The sequence below is a fragment of the Argiope bruennichi genome, chromosome 10 (assembly GCF_947563725.1).
Source record: "Argiope bruennichi chromosome 10, qqArgBrue1.1, whole genome shotgun sequence".
NCBI lineage: Eukaryota > Metazoa > Arthropoda > Arachnida > Araneae > Araneidae > Argiope > Argiope bruennichi.
The window spans coordinates 107331869-107357417 of record NC_079160.1 but is presented as its reverse complement, the minus strand read 5'-3'; the positions used below and the strand labels follow the sequence as shown (position 1 = coordinate 107357417).

The following is a 25549-nucleotide window of genomic DNA, read 5'->3' as shown; positions in this document are numbered from 1 at the left end:
CGGCCATCCTGACACATCTGCGAAAGATCTATAATTATTCACCTTCAATGAAATCTTACAAGGCGGAATTTTAAATTTGATTCTTATATTAAAAGATTTATTAAGTTTATTGAATGCAAATAGAAATGAAATTTTAAAAAGACACGATGTCAGAAGTGGGATTCGAACCCACGCCCACATTCGTGGACCAGAACACTCAACACTCTGCAACAGAGCAAGACACATCTTGAGTCTGGCGCCTTAGACCGCTCGGCCATCCTGACACATCTACGAAAGATCTATAATTATTCACCTTCAATGAAATCTTACAAGGCGGAATTTTAAATTTGATTCTTATATTAAAAGATTTATTAAGTTTATTGAATGCAACTAGAAATGAAATTTTAAAAAGACACGATGTCAGAAGTGGGATTCGAACCCACGCCCACATTCGTGGACCAGAACACTCAACACTCTGCAACAGAGCAAGACACATCTTGAGTCTGGCGCCTTAGACCGCTCGGCCATCCTGACACATCTGCGAAACATCTATAATTATTCACCTTCAATGAAATCTTACAAGGCGGAATTTTAAATTTGATTCTTATATTAAAAGATTTATTAAGTTTATTGAATGCAAATAGAAATGAAATTTTAAAATGAGACGATGTCAGAAGTGGGATTCGAACCCACGCCCACATTCGTGGACCAGAACACTCAACACTCTGCAACAGAGCAAGACACATCTTGAGTCTGGCGCCTTAGACCGCTCGGCCATCCTAACACATCTGCGAAAGATCTATAATTATTCACCTTCAATGAAATCTAACAAGGCGGAATTTTAAATTTGATTCTTATATTAAAAGATTTATTAAGTTTATTGAATGCAAATAGAAATGAAATTTTAAAAAGACACGATGTCAGAAGTGGGATTCGAACCCACGCCCACATTCGTGGACCAGAACACTCAACACTCTGCAACAGAGCAAGACACACCTTGAGTCTGGCGCCTTAGACCGCTCGGCCATCCTGACACATCTGCGAAAGATCTATAATTATTCACCTTCAATGAAATCTTACAAGGCGGAATTTTAAATTTGATTCTTATATTAAAAGATTTATTAAGTTTATTGAATGCAACTAGAAATGAAATTTTAAAAAGACACGATGTCAAAAGTGGGATTCGAACCCACGCACACATTCGTGGACCAGAACACTCAACACTCTGCAACAGAGCAAGACACATCTTGTGTCTGGCGCCTTAGACCGCTCGGCCATCCTGACACATCTGAGAAAGATCTATAATTATTCACCTTCAATGAAATCTTACAAGGCGGAATTTTAAATTTGATTCTTATATTAAAAGATTTATTAAGTTTATTGAATGCAACTAGAAATGAAATTTTAAAATGAGACGATTTCAGAAGTGGGATTCGAACCCACGCCCACATTCCTTGACCAGAACACTCAACACTCTGCAACAGAGCAAGACACATCTTGAGTCTGGCGCCTTAGACCGCTCGGCCATCCTGACACATCTGAGAAATATCTATAATTATTCACCTTCAATGAAATCTTACAAGGCGGAATTTTAAATTTGATTCTTATATTAAAAGATTTATTAAGTTTATTGAATACACTTAGAAATGAAATTTTAAAAAGACACGATGTCAGAAGTGGGATTCGAACCCACGCCCACATTCGTGGACCAGAACACTCAACACTCTGCAACAGAGCAAGACACATCTTGAGTCTGGCGCCTTAGACCGCTCGGCCATCCTGACACATCTGCGAAAGATCTATAATTATTCACCTTCAATGAAATCTTACAAGGCGGAATTTTAAATTTGATTCTTATATTAAAAGATTTATTAAGTTTATTGAATGCAACTAGAAATGAAATTTTAAAAAGACACGATGTCAAAAGTGGGATTCGAACCCACGCACACATTCGTGGACCAGAACACTCAACACTCTGCAACAGAGCAAGACACATCTTGTGTCTGGCGCCATAGACCGCTCGGCCATCCTGACACATCTGCGAAAGATCTATAATTATTCACCTTCAATGAAATCTTACAAGGCGGAATTTTAAATTTGATTCTTATATTAAAAGATTTATTAAGTTTATTGAATGCAAATAGAAATGAAATTTTAAAAAGACACGAGGTCAGAAGTGGGATTCGAACCCACGCCCACATTCCTTGACCAGAACACTCAACACTCTGCAACAGAGCAAGACACATCTTGAGTCTGGCGCCTTAGACCGCTCGGCCATCCTGACACATCTGAGAAATATCTATAATTATTCACCTTCAATGAAATCTTACAAGGCGGAATTTTAAATTTGATTCTTATATTAAAAGATTTATTAAGTTTATTGAATACACTTAGAAATGAAATTTTAAAAAGACACGATGTCAGAAGTGGGATTCGAACCCACGCCCACATTCGTGGACCAGAACACTCAACACTCTGCAACAGAGCAAGACACATCTTGAGTCTGGCGCCTTAGACCGCTCGGCCATCCTGACACATCTGCGAAAGATCTATAATTATTCACCCTCAATGAAATCTTACAAGGCGGAATTTTAAATTTGATTCTTATATTAAAAGATTTATTAAGTTTATTGAATGCAACTAGAAATGAAATTTTAAAAAGACACGATGTCAGAAGTGGGATTCGAACCCACGCCCACATTCATGGACCAGAACACTCAACACTCTGCAACAGAGCAAGACACACCTTGAGTCTGGCGCCTTAGACCGCTCGGCCATCCTGACACATCTGCGAAAGATCTATAATTATTCACCTTCAATGAAATCTTACAAGGCGGAATTTTAAATTTGATTCTTATATTAAAAGATTTATTAAGTTTATTGAATGCAAATAGAAATGAAATTTTAAAAAGACACGATGTCAAAAGTGGGATTCGAACCCACGCCCACATTCCTTGACCAGAACACTCAACACTCTGCAACAGAGCGAGACACATCTTGAGTCTGGCGCCTTAGACCGCTCGGCCATCCTGACACATCTGCGAAAGATCTATAATTATTCACCTTCAATGAAATCTTACAAGGCGGAATTTTAAATTTGATTCTTATATTAAAAGATTTATTAAGTTTATTGTATGCAAATAGAAATGAAATTTTAAAAAGACACGATGTCAAAAGTGGGATTCGAACCCACGCCCACATTCGCGGACCAGAACACTCAACACTCTGCAACAGAGCAAGACACATCTTGAGTCTGGCGCCTTAGACCGCTCGGCCATCCTGACACATCTGAGAAATATCTATAATTATTCACCTTCAATGAAATCTTACAAGGCGGAATTTTAAATTTGATTCTTATATTAAAAGATTTATTAAGTTTATTGAATGCAACTAGAAATGAAATTTTAAAAAGACACGATGTCAGAAGTGGGATTCGAACCCACGCCCACATTCGTGGATCAGAACACTCAACACTCTGCAACAGAGCAAGACACATCTTGAGTCTGGCGCCTTAGACCGCTCGGCCATCCTGACACATCTGCGAAAGATCTATAATTATTCACCCTCAATGAAATCTTACAAGGCGGAATTTTAAATTTGATTCTTATATTAAAAGATTTATTAAGTTTATTGAATGCAACTAGAAATGAAATTTTAAAAAGACACGATGTCAAAAGTGGGATTCGAACCCACGCACACATTCGTGGACCAGAACACTCAACACTCTGCAACAGAGCGAGACACATCTTGAGTCTGGCGCCTTAGACCGCTCGGCCATCCTGACACATCTGCGAAAGATCTATAATTATTCACCCTCAAGGAAATCTTACAAGGCGGAATTTTAAATTTGATTCTTATATTAAAATATTTATTAAGTTTATTGAATGCAAATAGAAATGAAATTTTAAAAAGACACGATGTCAAAAGTGGGATTCGAACCCACGCCCACATTCCTGGACCAGAACACTCAACACTCTGCAACAGAGCAAGACACATCTTGAGTCTCCGCGCCTTAGACCGCTCGGCCATCCTGACACATCTGAGAAAGATCTATAATTATTCACCTTCAATGAAATCTTACAAGGCGGAATTTTAAATTTGATTCTTATATTAAAAGATTTATTAAGTTTATTGAATACAACTAGAAATGAAATTTTAAAAAGACACAATGTCAGAAGTGGGATTCGAACCCACGCCCACATTCGTGGACCAGAACACTCAACACTCTGCAACAGAGCAAGACACATCTTGAGTCTGGCGCCTTAGACCGCTCGGCCATCCTGACACATCTGCGAAAGATCTATAATTATTCACCTTCAATGAAATCTTACAAGGCGGAATTTTAAATTTGATTCTTATATTAAAAGATTTATTAAGTTTATTGAATGCAACTAGAAATGAAATTTTAAAATGAGACGATGTCAGAAGTGGGATTCGAACCCACGCACACATTCGTGGACCAGAACACTCAACACTCTGCAACAGAGCAAGACACATCTTGAGTCTGACGCCTTAGACCGCTCAGCCATCCTGACACATCTGCGAAAGATCTATAATTATTCACCTTCAATGAAATCTTACAAGGCGGAAATTTAAATTTGATTCTTATATTAAAAGATTTATTAAGTTTATTGAATGCAACTAGAAATGAAATTTTTAAAAAACACGATGTCAGAAGTGGGATTCGAACCCACGCCCACATTCATGGACCAGAACACTCAACACTCTGCAACAGAGCAAGACAAATCTTGAGTCTGGCGCCTTAGACCGCTCGGCCATCCTGACACATCTGCGAAAGATCTATAATTATTCACCTTCAATGAAATCTTACAAGGCGGAATTTTAAATTTGATTCTTATATTAAAAGATTTATTAAGTTTATTGAATGCAAATAGAAATGAAATTTTAAAAAGACACGATGTCAGAAGTGGGATTCGAACCCACGCCCACATTCGTGGACCAGAACACTCAACACTCTGCAACAGAGCAAGACACATCTTGAGTCTGGCGCCTTAGACCGCTCGGCCATCCTGACACATCTGAGAAAGATCTATAATTATTCACTTTCAATGAAATCTTACAAGGCGGAATTTTAAATTTGATTCTTATATTAAAAGATTTATTAATTTTATTGAATGCAACTAGAAATGAAATTTTAAAAAGACACGATGTCAGAAGTGGGATTCGAACCCACGCCCACATTCGTGGACCAGAACACTCAACACTCTGCAACAGAGCAAGACACATCTTGAGTCTGGCGCCTTAGACCGCTCGGCCATCCTGACACATCTGCGAAAGATCTATAATTATTCACCTTCAATGAAATCTTACAAGGCGGAATTTTAAATTTGATTCTTATATTAAAAGATTTATTAAGTTTATTGAATGCAACTAGAAATGAAATTTTAAAATGAGACGATGACAGAAGTGGGATTCGAACCCACGCCCACATTCGTGGACCAGAACACTCAACACTCTGCAACAGAGCAAGACACATCTTGAGTCTGGCGCCTTAGACCGCTCGGCCATCCTGACACATCTGAGAAAGATCTATAATTATTCACCTTCAATGAAATCTTACAAGGCGGAATTTTAAATTTGATTCTTATATTAAAAGATTTATTAAGTTTATTGAATGCAACTAGAAATGAAATTTTAAAAAGACACGATGTCAGAAGTGGGATTCGAACCCACGCCCACATTCGTGGACCAGAACACTCAACACTCTGCAACAGAGCAAGACACATCTTGAGTCTGGCGCCTTAGACCCCTCGGCCATCCTGACACATCTGCGAAAGATCTATAATTATTCACCCTCAATGAAATCTTACAAGGCGGAATTTTAAATTTGATTCTTATATTAAAAGATTTATTAAGTTTATTGAATGCAAATAGAAATGAAATTTTAAAAAGACACGATGTCAGAAGTGGGATTCGAACCCACGCCCACATTCGTGGACCAGAACACTCAACACTCTGCAACAGAGCAAGACACATCTTGAGTCTGGCGCCTTAGACCGCTCGGCCATCCTGACACATCTGCGAAAGATCTATAATTATTCACCTTCAATGAAATCTTACAAGGCGGAATTTTAAATTTGATTCTTATATTAAAAGATTTATTAAGTTTATTGAATGCAAATAGAAATGAAATTTTAAAAAGACACGATGTCAGAAGTGGGATTCGAACCCACGCCCACATTCCTGGACCAGAACACTCAACACTCTGCAACAGAGCAAGACACATCTTGAGTCTGGCGCCTTAGACCGCTCGGCCATCCTGACACATCTGAGAAAGATCTATAATTATTCACCTTCAATGAAATCTTACAAGGCGGAATTTTAAATTTGATTCTTATATTAAAAGATTTATTAAGTTTATTGAATGCAACTAGAAATGAAATTTTAAAATGAGACGATGTCAGAAGTGGGATTCGAACCCACGCCCACATTCGTGGACCAGAACACTCAACACTCTGCAACAGAGCAAGACACATCTTGAGTCTGGCGCCTTAGACCCCTCGGCCATCCTGACACATCTGCGAAAGATCTATAATTATTCACCCTCAATGAAATCTTACAAGGCGGAATTTTAAATTTGATTCTTATATTAAAAGATTTATTAAGTTTATTGAATGCAAATAGAAATGAAATTTTAAAAAGACACGATGTCAGAAGTGGGATTCGAACCCACGCCCACATTCGTGGACCAGAACACTCAACACTCTGCAACAGAGCAAGACACATCTTGAGTCTGGCGCCTTAGACCGCTCGGCCATCCTGACACATCTGAGAAAGATCTATAATTATTCACCTTCAATGAAATCTTACAAGGCGGAATTTTAAATTTGATTCTTATATTAAAAGATTTATTAAGTTTATTGAATGCAACTAGAAATGAAATTTTAAAAAGACACGATGTCAGAAGTGGGATTCGAATCCACGCCCACATTCGTGGACCAGAACACTCAACACTCTGCAACAGAGCAAGACACATCTTGAGTCTGGCGCCTTAGACCGCTCGGCCTTCCTGAAACATCTGCGAAAGACCTATAATTTTTCACCTACAACGAAATCTTACAAAGCGCAATTTTAAATTTGTTTCTTATATTAAAAGTTTTATTTAGTTAACTAAATGGTACTAGAAATGAAATTTGAAAAAGAGACGATGTCAGAAGTGGGATTCGAATAAGATTATAAGATTTCATACGAGGCTAATGAGTTCTAAATATCTCATTATCGGTCGATTGTTTTTTGTTTTCCAGAGAAATCGAAATAAATTTTTTCATTGCACATTTTCTACAGAGCAATTTCAGCAGAATTTCGATCTGGTTTTGAAAATTGAGCAGAATTCCGAACTCATTTGGAAAATTTTTGTTGCCTATGTATATTTGCGATCTCTCGATTTGTTATCAATGTCATTTACTCCATTTATCTTTCTTTTTTAAAAATGCTGTAAAATAAAGCTTTGATATACAGTCCCTCCCCCCAGTCTCAGCAACTGGAGCTATTTCGCCAACTGCACAATTTTATCACTTTGAAGTATAGTTAACCATTCAGAGTTTCGACCTTTATTGTGCAATTTATACTAATGTAATTATACTTTAATTTTACTTATGCTATAATAAAGTTCACTTCATCATGTATAAACAAATCGTATTTATACTAGCCATCCTTGACGACTATATTGATGACATTAATAGAGTTATGGCGACGAATCTTGATGAAATTCATCGTATCAAAACAAAAACAAAAGTACAATTTAAAATTATGACTGTATAATAATAGTGGAGTCTCTTAAGAACTTTGAAATATTGCCGGAATCGCTTCAGTATTTCTGCTAGAGGAATGGTTGGTTTTCTCAAATGTTTTAAGTATACAAATGATGGCTGAAGACTTGGTCGCCAAAGGTGGCTAATATATTTGAAATTTAAAATCCGTTTGTTTGTGTCAACGTTACAATTCCACATCCCTTGAATAAAATTTGGCACACATCTTACTTCACCCATGGAAGGATTAATTGTCTATTACCTACAAGTAGTATTTAAAAACTACTACTACTATTGCTACTATTAAAAATGTCTACTACCTCGTAAAAGGTTGTGAAATGACGATAAAATTATTTGACGTTTTTCCACCATAATTTTGGAAATTATAATTGTATAAAAATTACTTTTATATAATTTTAAAACCTTATAAAATTAGTTTATTAATGCCATAAATTTTCATTTTTGTACAACTATTTCTCTAACTTTGATAACTTTTTCAAAAGTTTTGTGATATAATATCATTCGAATCAGGTTGAAAATTCAAAAATATTATAAGGAATTGAATATAAGAATTCAAAAATTATATGACGCAAAATTATCTGCACTACGTTTTTTCTAATCTTTTTATATTAAAAAAAATATGTAAATATCGCGTTTTATTTACCTTCTGATTGGTAGCTAGCGAGTCACCTGACCCATCACATTTGAAGTTTTTTCATCTAGTATTTCTTGAAATATTTAATGAAAATCATAATTGCGTCGTAGTACGTATTTATCTTGAACTTGACGGTAAAATGGTAACAAGAAAGGAATACCACTTTAATTAACACCAAATTATCAGAAAATGAATTTAAAATAATATTATTTATTTATTCTACTTTTAGACATATTGTTTGTGGCAACACGAATGAATAGCTTTCCGGTTTGTTTACTTGTACGAGTTATGTAAATTTTTCGTTTCTCGGCTAGCAGTCGTCTTTATAACTAAACAATACAAATGTTAACCCAGCATTGTTTTTTTAAATACTAATGGATCGACCAGCGATGGTTTCTTGGTTTGTGGTCATAGATATTGGGTGCTCTATTTTACATGTTGAAGTACTGACGGGTTAAAACAAAGTACAATTGTTCATATACCACGTTTTGCTACTGATTAAAGAATGATGCAGATATGTCCTTTATATTGTTACGAATCTGTGATGCTGCTTCCCAGCATAGTTGGTTCCATAGGAGGTCCCAGAGCTTGGCGACAAACTTGGCGACCATTTGGCCACGAATTTGGTGACTTTGGCGCCAAAATAGATTATACCCGAAACATCGAGAATTTTCCCGTCCCGTCCAGTAGGAACCGAGATACGCCTCGAACGTTCCTGATTGGTTGAGAGGCTTCTAGCCCCACCTCCTGAGACCTATAAAAGGAGCAGCCTGCAGCTGCCGGGTCGTCGTGAACCAGATCGGAGAGTCGTAGTCGGAAGCGACAGGGAGAGTAGTCGGAATCGACTGTAAAGAACTGTCCTTCCAGAGATAAGCGGAGCAACGACGGAGTCAAGCTAGTGCTGAACTACGCTGTGCGCTACTGTCTACAGTGGAGTCTGGTTGTATGCTGCACGTCTCGGCTGAAGATAATCGTCTTCTATGCTGTATATAGTTGTCGCCTTTGTGCTGTCCTGTGTGTCTTCGTGTAAATAAACGTCATTGTTTTATTTCCTACTACCGCCTGCTGATTGAGTGTTCTCTACACCATATAACTCCCACTATCCAAACGAACCCCGGAAATTTCGTAACAATATTGTAAAGGTTACAATTTCCAGTGGGATTAACTTTCGCCATGACCATCAATAAGTCAAAGTACAATATTTCCAAATGACCAATTGTATGTAACATTTGTCCAGATCAAAATCTAGACCTGGAATTAGAATTCAGACTAAAGTAGGCAGTATTAAAAATGTTACTTTTAAAAGTGCTCTTACTAAAATCAGCGCCTAGTGCATATATAAAACAAATAAAGTAGAGCGACTAGTTTATTTTAAATCATAACATCCCTGTTTGTACACAATAATATTTAATCAGAAGTTGGTGTGTATAAATACTCTAATAGATAAGTGAATGTAATAGACAGGAACCTAACCAATTATACTTGACGAAAAGTTAATATTATCTCAATACCTTACAATTCATAGAATTCATTATTTGTTACAAATTTATTTATTTGACAACTAGGCTAAAAACTTTTTTATTCGACTCGCTTGCTGTTCGAGGCAGCTGTCTATATTGTCCAAAAAGAAAATTTCTCCTCTCAATTGAAACATACAAGAAAATTTCCGACTTATTGGCATCTTTTAAAGGAAATTTGGCACATTTTCGCCCTCCTAATCCAGCAGCCCTGTACGAAAAGCAAAATCGTGATTCCTGAATGCTTAACCATCCCTCCCCTCGTCCATCCCTTCTCCCGTCCTTTCTTGTTTTCTTTCGGGCTCCTTTCAAGGGGATTGGGGGTGACAGAGAAGGGGGGGAGGGAGGGCGTAAACACAGCTGCCGTATCTCAAGCCCATGTGCTGCAGCGGCCCGGAATCAAGTGTGAATAACACTTGTCATCGAAGATAAAAAAAAAAAAGAAGTAAAAGAATTTTGTGTCAATGCAGCCACAGAAGCGGGAAATCTGACAGCACAAATTTGAAAGATTATCGAATTGGCAGGGAGTGACGTTATACACCGAAGAATGGGTTGAATTTGGAAGGTTAATTCAATCAGCAAATAAAAGGTGACTCGAATAAAATATGAATCCCAGTTTTTCAAATAATTACTTTATATACACAAATTTGGATTTTCATCTACGAAATCCTTCTTAAAAAGGTTTTTCTTTCTTCTTTTTTTTTTAAGATTGAATTAAAAATTGCAATCATCCAAAAATTCGATCCTGAGATCTTAATGACTCATTATTTTTCACAGCACAGCAAGTTCATAAAGAATTACCTCATGATGATATTAGCATGATAATGGCATGGAATTTTGCATAGTAATGGTATATTATTTCTAACTTACGACATGCGTTACGCGATATGCAATATTAAAAGTCATAGAAAGCGTTCTATTGCATAGATCATTAGACCTACAACATAAAAATTTTTCATTTGTTATTTATTAGATGTTCACTAAGAAAGTTCTTAAAATTTTTAATTAGATTTTTAATTGCAAATTAATCGAAATTTCAAGGCTTTTCCTCGGTAACTTCGAAAAATATTTTCGCACAAAAATAATTTTCACGCCTCTTTAAAATTCAAGAAATTGTCTTTTTCCGCGATATCAGTTTTATTTTAGCACAATTTTTTTCTAACATTTGAATACATTTTTAAAATATTGAAAAAATAATTTACAACAATGCTTCTTTCAGTTGTTTTATTTACTGTATTTATATATTCACGGATTACATTGTATTAAATTCATTCTCTTTTTTTAATATATATATTATCATTGTTTAAAGAGATAAATTTTAAAAATAATGATTCAAATGAATCCTAAAACATTATCATCATGTTATAATGTTTATCGAAGAATAAAATCGAATCTCATTCATTTGTTCACTTTCGGAATGTTCGATTTTCTTATTCTCGAAGTTCATTAATTTTTGGAATGGCGCTTCTGGTCTGTTCTATACACGAACTTGATCAGAAACATGACAAACTTTACCAATTAAATTTGGTATGCGATTTTTACACCAGTATTGCAGAATTCCAAGAAAATTTTGTTCATAATTTCAATTTGTCTGTCTGTCTTTCCACCGGAGTGCATTTGACCATAACAAGTTCAAAACCATCAAGTTAGAATTCCGTTTAGGAAAGAGAAGAAAAAATGGCTAACCATTATTATATAATTATATAAAACGTTAACATATGTGGCACAGAAATCGCTCTTATTGTTTATTGTCGAATGGCAACAGTAGTTTAGTGACATAACAAACTCGAATAGTGATGTAAACAAATCAATATACAAGTGTTTCAGACTGCTTCTTTGAATTTTGTATCGACGCATTTAGTTCAATGCTTCATTAATTAAGATGGAGTAAGCTGGAGTTCATTAATTAAGGTGGAGCAGCGAAGTATTATTAGAAATACTCTGAATATGGTTCATCAAACACACCATTTACTCAGAGGAAATGAGATGCGAAAGAAAGAATAATAATAATAATAATAATAAATCGTCAAACAAAGCTAAATCAAGGGCGAAAAATAGGCTTAACCATTGGGTAATCGCTATGGTTTGCTTATGGAAATAGATAACCATAGTTAATAAACTATTATCTCACAAAAATGGTTTTGCATTATCTTAAAACTCAAAAAATTACTCTTTTAATGATATCGGTCTCATAACTGTACAATGTTGTTGTTTTTACTTCTAATAATCTTGCCATCTTTTTCGACCAGCTTGTTTATTATAAAACTCAATAAGGACTAATGAAATATTATTTTGAAAATTATAATGTGATAAAAGGTGTTATAATTCTATTTTCAAAAGCTATATAAATATAATTTTTTGCTATAAATTTTCGGTATAAATATAACTTTCCGTTATAACTCTAACTTTTTGCTATAACCTGTTACTTTTTGTAATCATCAAATGATTCGACTTAGAAATTTTGAAAAATTTCCACGCTTTAGAGTCCTTTGATTTCAAAAAACACATTTTTAGATTATGTATGTCTATGAACATAATAACGCTTGCACGTTTTGAGGTAAGTATATGAAATTTGGTATGTGGTCTTTCCACCAAATTTGTTGATGATTTCTATAAAATTTTGTACGAAATTCATTCGCAGGGAATTTTTGTATCCGAGTACAAGTGAACGCTATCAACACATGATGTAAACAGTTCATGAATGAGATAACATTTGGTACACAAGCTACCATAATAAGTGTAGGATTGCATAAAGTTTGATAACAAATCTTTAAAGAGATTGACCATCTGTCCGTCTGTGCTTTTGCATGAATATAAGCTCATTAATTCAAGAAATTAATGACTTAATCTTGTTATTAAATAATCAGTTCTGTATAAAACCTTGGTTTAAATTGGTCAAAAAAAAAGGTTCCTAATATTGTTCTTTCTCGAATTCTTGAACCCTCCACGCTTTCGTGGACGCTTTTATTTAGTCAAAATAGGGCTAAGAGAAAAGACGAAACGAGGATATGTTCACATTTAACAATAAGGTGAACTTTGACTGTACATGCACTTAAGAAAAGGTACTTAAAATGGTATGCTACTATTAGGTATTTAAAAATTGTAACTATTAGGTGCTTAAAAATTGCAGGTTACTAGTAATATTGCTAGAAAAAAGATACTGATTCACAATAAAATTCTTTAGAGCAATTTTTATTTACTGTGTGGGGTCTGAATATTATTATAATGAATAAATGGGAAAATTCGGCAATTCACTTTTCTGCAAAATAATAGTAATTTTTTTTAGATTAAAACATTTTTTTTATTTGTTAGTGTATTTTTTTTTATTTGTTAACATTCTGAGATTATCAACGATAGATAATCTCAGCTACAATTAATGATATTATATCATCGTTTTTGGGTGCCAGCTCCGAAAATTTTTTGCTACTTGAACTAACCATATTAGTCGAGAATTTCGAGTTGGTATAAAATATTACGACCAGAAACGATTAGACACTCACATACAGGAGGGGGGAAAAAACGAAAGAAAAAGTATCTAATGGCATGGAAATATAGATTAAATAATGACGAAGAATTCAGAAAATGCGCTCGTACTTTCGCACTCACCCCTTAGCGGAGTAGAATCTTCGAAAAGTGATAGTCTCGGGATACTAAAATGTGCAGTACTTGGTTTCTTGTCTATACTATGAAGCACAATTCATTTACGGGACTCTGAAAATAAAAATCTGAGCACTCGCGTTGTACTTACTCAAAGGCCCATAATTTCTATGCAAGAACATGAGAAAGCTTTTTTTATTAGAAAGTATGCAATGAAATTATGAGGGAACCACCCCAATTGATTATAACTATAAAGTTTTTAAACTGCTATTTAAATATAGATAGAATTAGATATATCAAGTTTATCGCCTTGATATTGACGCCCACAGCATATTGACGAGTGATATATTAAAGAGGTTTCACAGTTTTCTTTTCAATATTTGAAACTTAATACTCTTATCTTTTTCAATTTCTTCATTTATGTTTTTTTTTTTTTTTTTTTTTAAAGGCGGAAATCTGATTCATGATGTATGTGAAAGATTAATGTGAAAACCGGGGAAATTGCTTCTCAATACGATTATAAACTGGAGATGAATTTCCAAATAAACAAAACTCATTATTTTATGATAAATGGGGAAATAAATCTTCGGTTTGCAAAAGGCAAAACTGTCTTTGAACGGAAATGATTCAGAATATTGTATCAAAAACAAAACATGGAATCGCTGATTGGATTAGAAAAAAAATATTTTCGTTTATTAAGATTGGCATTTTATTTATGTGTTTATAGAAGGTATTCTTTCTTATTTTGGTTTCAATGCTAAATCTTTTCAGCCTTCGCATTTCTTTTTTATTTTATGTTTTTTTTTCTCATTTCGCCTGGTTTAACTTATCAATACACGTATCTATTTTTGAAACATTAGCAAACACAGAGGATCATTTTGATTTTAAATTTTCGAGCACTTTCTCCTTACCTTAATATTTTTCATACAAGTTAGTCTATTTAAGACAAATGAGATTTTAATAAGAAAGACGAAAATTGAACTTTACCCCCTTTTTTCCATACTTTTTCTGTATTCATTCCGTTTTTCCGCATTCCATTAATATAAAACTTATAATTCTTAAAATAAGCAGTTTTTTTCAGCATAAAAATATTGGTGAAAAATTTATATTTTACCCGCAGTTTACATTTGAATTTTTTTTTTAAAAGGAAAAGATTTTGATTCCAAATTATCAAGTACTTTCTCCTTACCTTATTGCTGTTTGTAAAAAATAAAATATGGCCAGAGTAAAAGAATATTTTCCATGCAAATATGTTCTATTTAAGATACAAATGCGCTTTTTGATAAGGAATATCAGAACTGAACGGAACCCTTTTTTTCCCCATATTTTCCTCTGGATTCATTTCATTCCCCCGTTTATTTTTCATTTATTGAGTTTACACATATGCAAAAGTACAGATCAGCAGACGGCCAACCCCTTGAGGGATTTAGTCCAAAATTTATAGTGAATCTATATTTTGATATTTGTTAAATCTGAAAAGCAAATTTTTATCTGTCTATCTTTTTACGTTTTGCAGTTATCATTTTCAGTTGTATTCGGAACAGCAAGCCAATCAGATTTCTTGCGAATGAATATTGTTCAAAATTTGAACAAAATGTATAAAGTTGACGGAAATGTTCAAAATTTGAACTAATCTACAAAATTGACAGAAATGTTCAGAATTTGAAAGAAATCTACAAAGTTGACGGAAATGTTCAAAATTGGAACGAAATCTACAAAGTTGACGGAAATGTTCAAAATTTGAACGAAATCTACAAAGCTGACAGAAATGTTCAAAATTTGAAAGAAATTTGGTGTGAAGATGATGTACCAAATTTAAACCGTTCGGCTGAAAACATTTTTAAGTCACCGTTTCCAAGTACGGAGGACCAGACAGACAGACACGATTTCAAAAACGTATTTTTCAGACTCAGAGAGGTCTAAAAGGATAGATTCGTCAAACTCTCGAGACAGAATTTCTTGAGGGTTATAAACTGTGTCTTCTATTTACTTTGTACACAAGACATTAGAATTCAGGCCAAAATTAGTGATTTTTTTGCCTGTTCAAATTCGATTGCTCGTTAATTTCCCATAACTTATGTTTCAAAACGAGCATCTGTTTTCAATTAACCTCTTTTGCACTCCGTGTTTTATCTGCAATACCTGCAGGTGGTATTTCCGTCGTTGTATTGTGCGTACTGGAAGGCGATCCGCATTTCATTTCCCTCTTCTCTTCTGGCGTTGGAGGCCGTCATAAACGAATAAATAGCTGCAGCCAACTCCTTGCGGCTTAATGGGACGCCCCGTAGTGAAAGCCCAGTCATTTGACACCCGCAGTGTCCGTGGACAAGGGAGGTCCCAAAAGAAAGAGGGAATGGTCATCAAAGACCGGAAAAGGCCAATAAATTAATGACATAAAAGAAGGTTTTTGCTCGACTCCCCGGGAATCCGCACATTTTCGTGGGTTTGTTCTTCTCATGTTCTAGTACAGCTTAGTCAGGTGGTTGAATTGTTATCTTTGAATAAATTATGTTTGAAAAGAACGTGTGGGCATTATTTTGAAATGTTTTTATTGAGAAACGTTACTTAGATGAGTACATGTTGGCAGATAGGCGTTTTTACTATTTCGTGCCGATCAAAAATGCATTCAAATTGAAAATTAATATATGAAAATACTGTTAGCTTTAATACCTACCTAAATATATAAAACCCTAACGTACGGGGCATAGAAATCGAACTTATTACTAATTGTTAAATGGCACTGTCAAATATAAATAAAACATAATGCGAATTTCAAACTGCTTCATTCATTGAATATTTTTACAACTGTATTGAACTAAATGCTTCGCTTAGTAATCAACGAGGCTACAAAATATTATTAGAAGTGTCCTGGAGATAGTTCCTCATGTCGCTAAAGAAGACATTCAGTCAGAAGAAAGAAGATGTAAAAAAATCAATAAATATGCTTTAAATAAAAAGTTCAGTTAAGTGCAAAAATAGATTTAACCATTAATTATTTAACCATAAGAAATCGTGATAAGACTTAAGATTAATATAAATGCAAAATCAAAAATGTAATTGGCGTTTCAGAAGGATGGTTTATTAAATTGGCTATTACCAAGAAAAACCTACAACTTTAGGGCGCTCGCATCTCAAAATATCCCGACGACTTTGCGGTATTTAAAAAATTATTTAATTTTGTACTCTTACTTAATTCTAAAAGCTGTGCAGTCGGACACATTCAAATTAAAATCAAGTATTATTCAAATTAATTTTGGGACATTATCTTAGTAACATTCATAACTCATTACTATCCGCAAGTTTTATGTTATGTTATTTTAGAACTTTAGAATGGGGTGTTTAATAATTTTCTTTTTTAAAAAAAACTTGTTCTATTATTAAGTATTATTTAGGCTGCAGTACGAAAAGCTTTGTTATTATTTTTTTAACGTTTCAAATAAAATTATTTTTAAATTTCAAAAGTGAATTTTTTTTTTATATCCGATGTACTTACTGAAACCAACTTTTTAGAATGTGATATGTAACCAAGCAGTGTGTTTAAGTTTGCTACTTAAAACTACTTGTATAAAGAGTAAATTAAATTGGATTTAAAAAAAGAAACAAACTTTGCTTTTGAAAGGAATAGGGTCAGCGGGTTTTGGAATGTTGAAGGCTCAGTAGAATACATAATTTAACCCTCTATATAGAAAGGCGAGAATTATTTTAAAGTGTTATAGTGACTCAAATAAATAATCGGCGATGCACTGAATTAAAAAACTTAACCGCCCAACGTGGGGCTCGAACCCACGACCCCGAGATTAAGAGTCTCGTGCTCTACCGACTGAGCTAGCCGGGCTGCAAAATTCCCTTCCACCCAAAGGAAAAAAAAGTGCGCAACCAATCATTTTATCAGTTATTGGCATGATTATTGATAACTAATTGCCGACATCATTACTTTATTCTTAAGAAAATATAGCAAGTAATCTCAGTTGTAACCCCGTTTCTTCGGTGCTTTTATTGAAAAGTTGAAAATAAATGAATGGGAATCGTTAGTTTGGGGCAAGCAATCTCTTAACTTTGTGAAAAGAAAATGGTTGGCGAAATGTGCTTCGCAATTTCACCTTCAAACAGAAGTTTCCTATCAGAAACAATTTAGGCCTCTTATCACATTCTCAGCTGATAAACGCTTTAAGCGAAATCATCGGTGTGTCAGGATGGCCGAGCGGTCTAAGGCGCCAGACTCAAGAGGAATCTTGCTCTGTTGCAGAGTGTTTGAGGGTTCTGGTCCACGAATGTGGGCGTGGGTTCGAATCCCACTTCTGACAGCGATTATTTTGCGCTCTCATTGTTTCTCATGCGGAAATAAATGCACATTGATTTGGTGGTAGAGAAGATTTTTTTAAATAAAGAATTACATTTTTTAAATATATATTTTGAGTAACTTTCAATTGTATTTTGCATATTGGATTCGACTAAATGAAAGAATAATGTGCATGACGTAATATGACATTTTTCTACCCACCCTACCCCTTTGAATAATTTAATATGAAAAAGAATGTTATTTTGACAATTATTATTATGGTATTCATCGCGAAATTATTTTTTTTGAAACACTCGTTCCGTACCATTTTTTGAAAACGTTTTAATAAAGTTTTTGAAGAATTTGATATTTATTGGCAGTAGAGATATAACATTTAAAAATAAAACCATAGGAATGAAATGTTTGTACTCTATAGTTATTGTAAATACCAAATAGAGTTTCTTCAAATTTTTCTGAGAAATACTATACTAAACAAAAGCAAAGTTTTAGTGAAGATTAAATAAACGATTATATTATCTTTAATTATAAGCTATTAGCTTAATATTTAGATAAAAATTAAGTTAAATTCTATAAAAAATTTAAAAAATTGTTTTTGAATGTTCAGTGGGAAATAGGGGCATCGCGTTTTGCATTGTCTTATCCCTTCCTAGGTATCAAGTGAGAATAATTTGAATCTCCTCTGGCAACTTTAATCGCCGATATTTAATATATAAAAATGAATTCTTATTTGTTCGTATTTTTTGCGTTGCTTACAATTCATCCGATTGCGATAAAACTTTGTCCATTTATTGCTTGCACTTGTGCAAGGTTATAGGCATAGGCCAATTATGGTATTTAATATATAAAAATGAATTTTTATTTGTTCGTATTTTCTACGCTGCATTACCGTTCATCCGATTGCGATAAAACTTTGTCCATTTATTGCTTGCACTTGTGCAAGGTTATAGGCATAGGCCAATTATGGTATTTAATATATAAAAATGAATTTTTATTTGTTCGTATTTTCTACGCTGCATTACCGTTCATCCGATTGCGATAAAACTTTGCCCTTTTATTGCTTGCACTTGTGCAAGGTTATAGGCATAGTACAATTATGGTATTTAATATATAAAAATGAATTTTTATTTGTTCGTATTTTCTACGCTGCATTACCGTTCATCCGATTGCGATAAAACTTTGTCAATTTATTGCTTGCACTTGTGCAAGGTTATAGGCATAGTACAATTATGGTATTTAATATATAAAAATGGATGTTTGTTTGTTCGTATTTTATGCGCCGCCGTACCGTTCATCCGATTGTGATAAAACTTTGCCCTTTTATTGCTTGCACTTGTGCAAGGTTATAGGCATAGTACAATTATGGTATTTAATATATAAAAATGAATTTTTGTTTGTTCGTATTTTCTACGCTGCATTACCGTTCATCCGATTGCGATAAAACTTTGTCAATTTATTGCTTGCACTTGTGCAAGGTTATAGGCATAGTACAATTATGGTATTTAATATATAAAAATTAATTTTTATTTGTTCGTATTTTCTACGCTGCATTACCGTTCATCCGATTGCGATAAAACTTTGTCAATTTATTGCTTGCACTTGTGCAAGGTTATAGGCATAGTACAATTATGGTATTTAATATATAAAAATGGATGTTTGTTTGTTCGTATTTTATGCGCCGCCGTACCGTTCATCCGATTGTGATAAAACTTTGCCCTTTTATTGCTTGCACTTGTGCAAGGTTATAGGCATAGTACAATTATGGTATTTAATATATAAAAATGAATTTTTGTTTGTTCGTATTTTCTACGCTGCATTACCGTTCATCCGATTGCGATAAAACTTTGGTAACTTATTGCTTTGAACCTAGAAAAATCCATGTTTTTCACATTTGGATGCTCACAAGTCAGACAGCTCAAGAAATTTATTTGTTTTTGCTGAAGATGGAAAACAAACATTATTGTCTATCCTAAAGTATACTTGAATAATAAAGTCCAAATACAGTACACTCCCGATTATCCGCGGAATTGGGTGGCGCGGCCGCCGCGGATAACAAAAATCGCGGATAATCCGAAAAAAGCTAAAAACGGGTATAGCAAAAGAGAAAACAGTCATTCCAACTTTGAAAAATCGTTTTATGTACAATAAAACGTAAAATAAACAGCAGGAAATGTTTCACTAACGCTTAATATTTTAGTATATCACTCAAAACTAACCTAAAATGCATTTTGTTAATGAAAACAGAAAAGTGCTTTGTACTTACGAGAGGCGTCAAGGATACACAGAAAAATTACATAATACATTACAGTATTAAAACATAAGTACTGTTTTAATACTGTAATGTATTATGTAATTACAAAAGCATAAATGCACCTTTTTGAAGAAACCAGTCAAAAAAACTTTGTGCGGCAGGCGCGGATAATCCGCTTCGCGAATAACCCGCCCGCGGATAATCGGGAGTCTACTGTATAGAATAAATATTATTTATATTTTTCCTTTATATTATCCTTTATATTTCCTTGATATTATTTTTCCTATATCAATATTTCTCCTTTATATTGAGTTTCAATTAATGTATTCATTGTCGACAAGAAAATAAATATCATTCTTTCTATCATTTCTAATTAAACAAGATGGCTATTTTAAATTTCAAAAGATATTTCCAAACTTATTTCTTCTGCTGCAGCAACGTGCTGAGTACCAGGTAATATAGAATTTTAAAAAATGAGCAACCGCCCAACGTGGGGCTCGAACCCACGACCCCGAGATTAAGAGTATCGTGCTCTACCGACTGAGCTAGCCGGGCGACATTTTCCATTCCAAAAAAAGCAATTAAAAAGACATCATTTGAATTTCTGCTGTGATATAAAAAAGAACGATATATTTTTCAAGGAAATTTTGATTATTCGATATTTTGCATTTAAAATATTACTTCAAATAAATTTGGTCCAAACAAAAATTGTACCTATTACTTTTAAATATCTTTTAATTTAGAAATTATAAGATGTGATGTAAATGTGAAGTAAGAAAAAAAAATCATTGGAAATGCTTTACAAGGAAGACCACCGAAGCTGGAACTTCCATATTTGGTAGAAAGTAAATTTTTGGGTAGTAGGGGATCCCTAACGAAGAGTTTTCCATTTCATTTTTAATTAAAAATTAGTCGAAATATTGAGGACTTTTTTTTCCCGTTTTCGAAATATGCTATGGCACATAAATCTTATTTTTAAATTCCATTTTAAAATTAAAAAAAAATGTCCTCCTAAAAAAGAAGTAAAAAAGTAGTCCTAAAAAAAAGTAAAAAGATACTAATTTTATTTTCATATAATTTTTTTTTCTAATCTTAATACAAATTTCAAAATAAATAAAATAAAATTTTACAACTATATTTTTCTTTGTTTTAGTAATAACGTTTAACTTATGCACATTGTGTCAATTTTAAATAAATTTTTATGTGCATATTATCACTACTTTATGATTAAAAGTAAATTTTTAAGAAAAGGTAAATATACAAGAAGCAAGCCGACATTTATTATGCTATGATGTTTAGAGAAGACAAAGGTCCAAACTAGTAATTTAAACCCCTTTAAAAAAATTTTTCAAACATTTCTGTAAAAAAAAAAAAAAAAAAAGAACAAGCATATGAAAGCACAGAAATAGAAAGCGATATCCTGAGGAAAAAAAGAAAGTGCAGTGTATGAAGAAACATTCTTTCTGAAAAATTTTCCTTTCCATTGTATTATTTTTACTTTACAGAGATCCTCAAATAGTCATTGATGTGTAAACGTAGTCAGCAAATCACATTCATATTACAAATACTAATTTTAATGATCTAAAATTAGCTTTTCCTTGTTCTTCCTCTACGTTTCTGCTAATTAGCTGTTCATAAAGCATCATTTTCTTTCACTATAGCCAGTTCAAAATCAATCAAGTATTCAGTCAAGTCAAAATAAATTCTTCAGTTTTTTTTTATTTTTTATCTCGTTTTAAAAAAATCGTCTGAAATTTTATTAACGAAAATAAATTCTAAACACTTATTTTCTATTTAAGCTCCTGATAAGCGTTTTAAGCCAGCTGTTGCATGTGTCAGGATGGCCGAGCGGTCTAAGGCGCCAGACTCAAGAGGAATCTTGCTCTGTTGCAGAGTGCTGAGGGTTCTGGTCCACGAATGTGGGCGTGGGTTCGAATCCCACTTCTGACAGCGGTTTATTTTAAATTTAATTTTTAATTTTGTTTCGATAAATTAATACGTATAATTTCAAAAATATATATATAATTCACTATACGATTATAATTCCTTTCTTTTTATAATTATAATTTCATGGCTCATTTTGAATACAGCTTTTTAAATTATCATCACAGTTTTTGGTTATCATTACTTTGACAGATAAACTTAATGTTTGAGTTTTATGAGTTCTGAATTATCATAACGTATTATTGAAAGATAAGGAATATTTTAATTTATTAAACCTGCATATTTTTTTTATAGTACTAACTGTCTTTGGCAATCAGTTTGTTGATCCGGAATATTTAGTTTTCTTGCTGTTAAAACTTAAACTACTAATAATGAAATTTTTTAATTAAAATTTCATTTTCTTATATGATAGAATTGAATTTAACGGAGTCTGCCTGCAACAAATTGCTATGTGTGTAAAATAATATGTGTATGTATTATGGAATGAAAGTTGAGATAAAAATCCTGCTATATTATCAAATTAATTTTTTTAAAAAAACCAATAGAATTAGAGCAATATACAGGAAAAAAATTAATGCAATTAAAAAGAAAATTTTTTGATTTTCATGTTAATTTTAATCATGTTTGAGTGACAACATTTCTAGAAGATATAGCTGAAAAATATACAAATTTCGTTAATTTGTAATTAACTGGTATTTTAAATATTTTTTTTAAAATAAGTTTCAAAATGAGCATAATTTTAGTTCCTTCAGTTTTAAACTATAAAAAAAAAATATGCAGTGAAATTTTTTTTTTATCAACAATGATAACGGTTTGTATTTTATTACATAAATGACGAGACATTTTTTAATCGAATCGAAAAAATAATTTAATGTCAAAATTTTTTATTCTTTTTTAATTTTGCCTTCTAATTTATTAATTAATTTTATTCAAATTATGCATAAAAATATTTTTATTTTTAGAAATTATTTTTTTAAATTTAAAAATTATATATAAAAATATTTTATTATCAATATTATTTTTTACAAATTATACATATTTATTTTTTTAATGTTGCAAAAAAATTACGGAAAAAATTGTCGACAATCGTTTGGTAGTTTTCTACATTTTAATGTGATATAAAAAAATTTTTGTGTCTTACTATTTTTAAAAATTATCGACATAATGTTGTTTAGTGTTTGATTAATAAAAATTTGAATAAAAATATCATAAAAATCTCTCTGATGTGTGTATTCCAAATGTGTGCATTTTGTCCGGTGAATATGTGTGATCTTTCCAACAGATGAACGATCTTTCCAACAGATTATCAGCACACATTTACATACATAGACATAAACAGACATTCGCATTTATTATTAGTAATTTCTGATGAAAGCTCAGTAAAAGTTTGATTTTGGTTTCTAAAAAAAGTATGTCCTTATATTTTTCATTCTACTTTCGTACTTGTGGCCAGATTTCAAAGGATATATTTGCTAACAAATCCTTAAAAACTTTATATTTCTAAAAAAATCAGGAACATTAGCTAGATCCATATTGCATCATTATAATACTGTAATAAGTAATAAAACTTCTATGCATTAAAATAAAAGAGAAATAACAAGTATAAATAAAGTAAATGTACTAAATAAGCACTTAAGTTTATATAAATATTTAAATTTAATTGCTTATATATACAGATAGATAATTTGAATTATGCTCAATTTTTTTCTGAAAAAAAAAAATATGCAACAAAAAAGTAATTTTTATTTTGAAAATTCTATTTATCGTCTGTTTTTCTGGAATAAAATATTTAAAATAAAACAGCAATTTTGTTTAGGAAAAAAATAGATATGTTACTAACATGCCTAAAAGTTCAGATATCTAATACTATATAAAAATGAATTATTGTTGTTCGTATTTTATGGCTGTCTACCGTTAATCCGATTACGATAAAACTTTGCCAACTTATTGCTTGCACTTGCGCAAAGGTTATAGGCATAGTACAATTATTATATCTAAAGTAAAAAGAAAAAAAAAAGATTAAATAGTTTTTATACTTCTACGTTATATATCATTCAATTTCAATGACTGTATTCATTGTCGACAAGAAAATAAATATCATTCTTTTTATTATTCCCAATTAAACAAGACAGCTATTTCAAATTATCAAACGATATTTCCAAAATTTTTACGTGAGCAACGTGTACTCAATATTAAACAGAATGACGCAAAAGTTAATAAGTATGAAACAGATAAATAAGAGAAATGCAGTTATATATGAACAGCAAAATATTTCCACTAAGTTAATGCGCAAAACGTGTTCTATTTTTACTTTCTTCGCTTATCCCAGAAAATCCGTATATCAAATATTTTTCTGTAAATATAGAAAAATTCTTGGGAGTTTTCTTGGAATATGTCGTGCCGTTTGGATTTCGACTGTGGAAATCGACCCACAGGTGTTAGGACCCTAAAAGGGTGTCTTCTTATTGACACACAAAAGCTCTGGAGTTTCTCTGTCAGCCTGGGGACCGTCAACTAGAAAATATTTCTTACTTGTAGGACTGTTCCACTTTTGTTTAAGGTATATAGTTTTATAATGGTAATTGTACTTAATTTTAAATGGATTCAACAGGAAACTCATGGATTTTATTCAATTTCGTCACCTCAAAAATAAATAAATAAAATTCTATTTGTTATATAAGAAATTTTAAAATTTAGCAGTGAAAACTGCACTATGTTGAAAGCATTTTTTTTAAGATAAGAAAATGTAAAGAAAAGAAAACTTATATTACATATCTTTTCAGAATCAATTAGTGCTTATTATATGCAGGAAACTTAAAAAGACCACAATAACGCTTCGGTTCAACCAAAAATTCGAAAAAGCATTATATAGTCTAAATATAGTAAAGCAAGCGGAGACGAAAATTTTTAAGCTAAAAATGGCAATAAAGATATATTTTTAATATTTAGTAATTTTAGTAATAAATTCATAATTAGTAAATTCACATCTAAATTTTGTTATTGTACTAAAGTAATGATAATTATTTTAAATGTTTTTAATTATTTAAAAAAATACTTGATTTTTAAAAAAGTAATTTTAAGACATAAACACACTTGTAACATTTTAATAAAACATAATAAACTGCAGAATATACATCTAACGTCTTAAAGCTTTTTAGAAAAGTGAAAAATTCTTTATTACGTTTTTATCGAATATATATTGATATGTATACTTAAAAAAAAGATATGATAGACAAAATTTAAAAATATATTTAACAAAAGAAAAAGCATTTCAGAAATAAAATTCAAATGTTGCATTTTTTAACTTTATAATTGATATTAGTTAATTAGAATTATAAAGGAGATTTTAAAATAATATTAATAAAAAATTCAAGGGACAAAAAAAATTACCGATAATTTCTATTCAAAAACGTTCGAATTAGACAAGATTTAAAGTATATTAAAAAATATTTTTAAAAGCTAAAACATCTGTATAGTCAAATGCAGCACAAAAATACATTACATCTGTAAAAAGTATTAAATTTAATATTAAAATAGTTA

General features: G+C 32.2%; 28 non-coding genes across 28 annotated transcripts in view; 2 read left to right on the top strand and 26 right to left on the bottom strand.

Moving 5' to 3' along the window:
* The window catches only part of Trnal-caa (transfer RNA leucine (anticodon CAA)), a 116-nt gene extending 103 nt beyond the window's left edge, over positions 1–13 (bottom strand). The window contains exon 1 of the tRNA in view: positions 1–13. This exon is cut by the window's left edge and continues 25 nt beyond it. This is a non-coding gene — a tRNA (tRNA-Leu).
* Positions 14–147: 134 nt separating this feature from the next.
* Positions 148–263, bottom strand: Trnal-caa (transfer RNA leucine (anticodon CAA)). Its single transcript has 2 exons — positions 226–263; positions 148–193 (listed from the first exon to the last, which is right to left on the bottom strand). It is a non-coding gene; the product is annotated as a tRNA-Leu (tRNA).
* Positions 264–397: 134 nt separating this feature from the next.
* On the bottom strand, positions 398–513 carry Trnal-caa (transfer RNA leucine (anticodon CAA)). Its single transcript has 2 exons — positions 476–513; positions 398–443 (listed from the first exon to the last, which is right to left on the bottom strand). It is a non-coding gene; the product is annotated as a tRNA-Leu (tRNA).
* Positions 514–647: 134 nt separating this feature from the next.
* Positions 648–763, bottom strand: Trnal-caa (transfer RNA leucine (anticodon CAA)). The gene is made up of 2 exons: positions 726–763; positions 648–693 (listed from the first exon to the last, which is right to left on the bottom strand). It is a non-coding gene; the product is annotated as a tRNA-Leu (tRNA).
* A 134-nt stretch (positions 764–897) lies between these two features.
* Positions 898–1013, bottom strand: Trnal-caa (transfer RNA leucine (anticodon CAA)). The gene is made up of 2 exons: positions 976–1013; positions 898–943 (listed from the first exon to the last, which is right to left on the bottom strand). It is a non-coding gene; the product is annotated as a tRNA-Leu (tRNA).
* Positions 1014–1647: 634 nt separating this feature from the next.
* Trnal-caa (transfer RNA leucine (anticodon CAA)) lies at positions 1648–1763 on the bottom strand. Its single transcript has 2 exons — positions 1726–1763; positions 1648–1693 (listed from the first exon to the last, which is right to left on the bottom strand). It is a non-coding gene; the product is annotated as a tRNA-Leu (tRNA).
* Positions 1764–2147: 384 nt separating this feature from the next.
* On the bottom strand, positions 2148–2263 carry Trnal-caa (transfer RNA leucine (anticodon CAA)). The gene is made up of 2 exons: positions 2226–2263; positions 2148–2193 (listed from the first exon to the last, which is right to left on the bottom strand). It is a non-coding gene; the product is annotated as a tRNA-Leu (tRNA).
* A 134-nt stretch (positions 2264–2397) lies between these two features.
* On the bottom strand, positions 2398–2513 carry Trnal-caa (transfer RNA leucine (anticodon CAA)). Its single transcript has 2 exons — positions 2476–2513; positions 2398–2443 (listed from the first exon to the last, which is right to left on the bottom strand). It is a non-coding gene; the product is annotated as a tRNA-Leu (tRNA).
* Positions 2514–2647: 134 nt separating this feature from the next.
* Trnal-caa (transfer RNA leucine (anticodon CAA)) lies at positions 2648–2763 on the bottom strand. The gene is made up of 2 exons: positions 2726–2763; positions 2648–2693 (listed from the first exon to the last, which is right to left on the bottom strand). It is a non-coding gene; the product is annotated as a tRNA-Leu (tRNA).
* A 134-nt stretch (positions 2764–2897) lies between these two features.
* On the bottom strand, positions 2898–3013 carry Trnal-caa (transfer RNA leucine (anticodon CAA)). Its single transcript has 2 exons — positions 2976–3013; positions 2898–2943 (listed from the first exon to the last, which is right to left on the bottom strand). It is a non-coding gene; the product is annotated as a tRNA-Leu (tRNA).
* Positions 3014–3147: 134 nt separating this feature from the next.
* Trnal-caa (transfer RNA leucine (anticodon CAA)) lies at positions 3148–3263 on the bottom strand. The gene is made up of 2 exons: positions 3226–3263; positions 3148–3193 (listed from the first exon to the last, which is right to left on the bottom strand). It is a non-coding gene; the product is annotated as a tRNA-Leu (tRNA).
* A 134-nt stretch (positions 3264–3397) lies between these two features.
* Positions 3398–3513, bottom strand: Trnal-caa (transfer RNA leucine (anticodon CAA)). Its single transcript has 2 exons — positions 3476–3513; positions 3398–3443 (listed from the first exon to the last, which is right to left on the bottom strand). It is a non-coding gene; the product is annotated as a tRNA-Leu (tRNA).
* Positions 3514–3647: 134 nt separating this feature from the next.
* Trnal-caa (transfer RNA leucine (anticodon CAA)) lies at positions 3648–3763 on the bottom strand. Its single transcript has 2 exons — positions 3726–3763; positions 3648–3693 (listed from the first exon to the last, which is right to left on the bottom strand). It is a non-coding gene; the product is annotated as a tRNA-Leu (tRNA).
* A 385-nt stretch (positions 3764–4148) lies between these two features.
* Trnal-caa (transfer RNA leucine (anticodon CAA)) lies at positions 4149–4264 on the bottom strand. The gene is made up of 2 exons: positions 4227–4264; positions 4149–4194 (listed from the first exon to the last, which is right to left on the bottom strand). It is a non-coding gene; the product is annotated as a tRNA-Leu (tRNA).
* Positions 4265–4398: 134 nt separating this feature from the next.
* Positions 4399–4514, bottom strand: Trnal-caa (transfer RNA leucine (anticodon CAA)). Its single transcript has 2 exons — positions 4477–4514; positions 4399–4444 (listed from the first exon to the last, which is right to left on the bottom strand). It is a non-coding gene; the product is annotated as a tRNA-Leu (tRNA).
* A 134-nt stretch (positions 4515–4648) lies between these two features.
* On the bottom strand, positions 4649–4764 carry Trnal-caa (transfer RNA leucine (anticodon CAA)). Its single transcript has 2 exons — positions 4727–4764; positions 4649–4694 (listed from the first exon to the last, which is right to left on the bottom strand). It is a non-coding gene; the product is annotated as a tRNA-Leu (tRNA).
* Positions 4765–4898: 134 nt separating this feature from the next.
* Positions 4899–5014, bottom strand: Trnal-caa (transfer RNA leucine (anticodon CAA)). Its single transcript has 2 exons — positions 4977–5014; positions 4899–4944 (listed from the first exon to the last, which is right to left on the bottom strand). It is a non-coding gene; the product is annotated as a tRNA-Leu (tRNA).
* Positions 5015–5148: 134 nt separating this feature from the next.
* On the bottom strand, positions 5149–5264 carry Trnal-caa (transfer RNA leucine (anticodon CAA)). The gene is made up of 2 exons: positions 5227–5264; positions 5149–5194 (listed from the first exon to the last, which is right to left on the bottom strand). It is a non-coding gene; the product is annotated as a tRNA-Leu (tRNA).
* Positions 5265–5398: 134 nt separating this feature from the next.
* On the bottom strand, positions 5399–5514 carry Trnal-caa (transfer RNA leucine (anticodon CAA)). Its single transcript has 2 exons — positions 5477–5514; positions 5399–5444 (listed from the first exon to the last, which is right to left on the bottom strand). It is a non-coding gene; the product is annotated as a tRNA-Leu (tRNA).
* Positions 5515–5648: 134 nt separating this feature from the next.
* Positions 5649–5764, bottom strand: Trnal-caa (transfer RNA leucine (anticodon CAA)). Its single transcript has 2 exons — positions 5727–5764; positions 5649–5694 (listed from the first exon to the last, which is right to left on the bottom strand). It is a non-coding gene; the product is annotated as a tRNA-Leu (tRNA).
* Positions 5765–5898: 134 nt separating this feature from the next.
* On the bottom strand, positions 5899–6014 carry Trnal-caa (transfer RNA leucine (anticodon CAA)). Its single transcript has 2 exons — positions 5977–6014; positions 5899–5944 (listed from the first exon to the last, which is right to left on the bottom strand). It is a non-coding gene; the product is annotated as a tRNA-Leu (tRNA).
* A 134-nt stretch (positions 6015–6148) lies between these two features.
* Trnal-caa (transfer RNA leucine (anticodon CAA)) lies at positions 6149–6264 on the bottom strand. Its single transcript has 2 exons — positions 6227–6264; positions 6149–6194 (listed from the first exon to the last, which is right to left on the bottom strand). It is a non-coding gene; the product is annotated as a tRNA-Leu (tRNA).
* Positions 6265–6398: 134 nt separating this feature from the next.
* On the bottom strand, positions 6399–6514 carry Trnal-caa (transfer RNA leucine (anticodon CAA)). Its single transcript has 2 exons — positions 6477–6514; positions 6399–6444 (listed from the first exon to the last, which is right to left on the bottom strand). It is a non-coding gene; the product is annotated as a tRNA-Leu (tRNA).
* A 134-nt stretch (positions 6515–6648) lies between these two features.
* On the bottom strand, positions 6649–6764 carry Trnal-caa (transfer RNA leucine (anticodon CAA)). Its single transcript has 2 exons — positions 6727–6764; positions 6649–6694 (listed from the first exon to the last, which is right to left on the bottom strand). It is a non-coding gene; the product is annotated as a tRNA-Leu (tRNA).
* Positions 6765–17279: 10515 nt separating this feature from the next.
* Trnak-cuu (transfer RNA lysine (anticodon CUU)) lies at positions 17280–17352 on the bottom strand. The gene has a single exon. It is a non-coding gene; the product is annotated as a tRNA-Lys (tRNA).
* A 352-nt stretch (positions 17353–17704) lies between these two features.
* Trnal-caa (transfer RNA leucine (anticodon CAA)) lies at positions 17705–17821 on the top strand. The gene is made up of 2 exons: positions 17705–17742; positions 17776–17821. It is a non-coding gene; the product is annotated as a tRNA-Leu (tRNA).
* Positions 17822–20547: 2726 nt separating this feature from the next.
* Trnak-cuu (transfer RNA lysine (anticodon CUU)) lies at positions 20548–20620 on the bottom strand. The gene has a single exon. It is a non-coding gene; the product is annotated as a tRNA-Lys (tRNA).
* Positions 20621–21899: 1279 nt separating this feature from the next.
* Trnal-caa (transfer RNA leucine (anticodon CAA)) lies at positions 21900–22015 on the top strand. Its single transcript has 2 exons — positions 21900–21937; positions 21970–22015. It is a non-coding gene; the product is annotated as a tRNA-Leu (tRNA).
* The last annotated feature ends 3534 nt before the right edge of the window (positions 22016–25549 follow it).